Consider the following 2513-nt stretch of genomic DNA (forward strand, 5'->3'; position numbering starts at 1 on the left):
AGTGGCCAGGCAGCTATAAAGTTAACAATGACTTCCATTGCCTCTGTGTTGTAGTTGCGCTTATTGGCTTGCGCAGAGTGGATGCAACAACATCCAAGCAGCTTCACGTGCCAAACCATGTCCAAATTTGATGGCATCCTCATACAGATATTGCAAGGGACCAAACAAGTTCAACATTTGGGAATAATACTTGAATGATGCATCCTCACTGCTTGAAACAATCCACTCTTTAAATTTGTTTAAGAGGACCAAGTTGTGATTGCCTGTCTCCCTCTTCCCCCTTTTCAGCAAGTCCAGACTAGGAAATGAGCTTGAACCTCTAAACTCCACCACAGCAGCCATGCCAAATGCAAATGCAACATCTCGTAATGCTTCCCTAATGCGGTTCAGATTTTGCTCTTGCAATTTCTTTTGTCCAAAACTGTCATCAGTGATTTTCTTTGTATCAAGCACTTCCCTTACAATGTGCATAAACCCACCTGGAGTCATAACCTTCTTACAGACCTCATACAAATAACCCTTAGCATGCATGTCCCCAGGGACCTCAGCACACCACCCATAGGCTACATCAGAGCGGGCGTTCACTCTACGGATAACCTTATTGGTACTCTGGTCACCAACAAGCAATGTCTTACAACCCTTCTTGCCCCTATTGTATTTGTAATGTTCCTCACTGCTTGACTGCCCTTTGTCAGAAATATTTGGAACATTTTCCTTACCCTCTCCAAGCTGGAAGATTTGGAAATGTTCTTTATCGACTTAATTACATGATTTCAGTTTTTCCTCCATATCAGTTGCAACTTTCAATTTCAACTGCTTGGCAATGCACAGTAGACTTGGAATAGTGCTAAAGAAGAAATCACTATAGACAGCAAAGTTATTTAGCAGAAAAGAACACATTTCTTCATCCTTTTTAATAACAGGCAAAGTAGGAGGAGTTGCTCCACATCTTTCCTTTACATTCACATTCACCCCGGCAGAGATAAGAGTCTTGACAAGTGTCATGTTTCCTTTCTCTACAGCTGCATGGAGTATAGTCCTACCATTGTGGTCCCTCACATCTTCCCAGTTTTTCCTTTGCAAATACATCCAGTTAATGAACCTCTCATATTCACTGACATCACTTGCCTGTTGTGCTTCCCACATTTTTGTTCAATAAGTTATCAAAAATGTTTTGAAATTTAGCATCAACCTTTTGGATGTTAGTTATACTCGGGTCTTCATCTTGTGAGAAACTTTCATCTGCCACAACCTGAAAAGATTCAAAGGCCTTTTCTACCTCTGTGAACTGCCTTACTGTTTCAGTCATTTCCGACTTGTGCTTGTTAAGAGAGGCCAAAAAGTCCTGATGGTGTTGTGCAGCATCTATATCAAACGATCGTGCCTTATTGTCAAAAGGAAGATACTCCTTGGCATGTTCGCAAGTTACACCAAACTCTTTCCCAAACTGCTCAATAATTGCTGCAGTACCAGTTATAGTTGCATTGTTCTCAAGGGAAAGAGGAGGATCAATGTCTCCGACTTGTCACAGTGCGGGTTAGCCTGGATGCTGGTACATTTGTGGGTAGTTTTGATATATCAAATGTTGGCTGCCACTTTACTTTAAAATTCTGCTTTGTTAACCAGTCTCCAAACTCTTTTTCATCCATTTCTTGTAAAGGCAACATCTAGGACTTTAACGAGGTAGCCATCTTTCGCCTCAGTCCAGATTTTAAGTTGTTCAGGATGGCTTTCTAAAAAAACATAAAAAAAGTGGGCCCATAAACATTTTGACTTTCCAAATGATAACTACTTAGGGAAATAGGGACAAGACACAAATGATAAAACCTTGTATTAACAAATTAGCATGCATCACGGGGACCTTGTTACAAAATTATCCAAAATTCTTCTCCAAATACTACAATATAGCACTTCAGTCACACTTGTACTTCAACGTACATGTAATTATGATCATCTAAAAAAAATGTACTAAAAATAAGTGGGAAAATAATAGAAGAATTTCTCCCCAAGGAATTACATTGTAAATTGTGTAGGAAAGTTGCAATCAATTCAATGCTACGGGATTATTATTTGTGGATATTACATTAAAGTAATCATCACAATGTTTCACTTTCTTCCAAGAAAATTAATTATTTTACTACTGGCAGTTTTATTTTTACCAATGAATGTGTCCTCTGCAGTAACTTCCTGAGGATCACGCTGGCTCTGTTCAGCTGTCTCTTCACTTTGGAACAAATGATCATTGTCAAGTAACTTTGGTACCAATAAACCACGAACTGTGAAATTCCACATTTTGGGAGCTTAAGCACGCCCGTTTTTGAGCCAGGACGGTGTTGTCTCCCAGACTTTTATACTAATCATATCTAATGGAGAAAAGATACTTAGCAATGTAAATGTGGTTGTTTGAAGACAAGTTAAAATAGAAAACAGCTCACGGCCGGTTGCCATCCACATCTCAAAAACGCGCTTGCTTAAGCTCCCTATTACCTTGTAGAGGCGGTGGTGTCATCTAT

Source organism: Montipora foliosa, chromosome 7 (genome assembly GCF_036669935.1).
Source record: "Montipora foliosa isolate CH-2021 chromosome 7, ASM3666993v2, whole genome shotgun sequence".
Lineage (NCBI taxonomy): Eukaryota > Metazoa > Cnidaria > Anthozoa > Scleractinia > Acroporidae > Montipora > Montipora foliosa.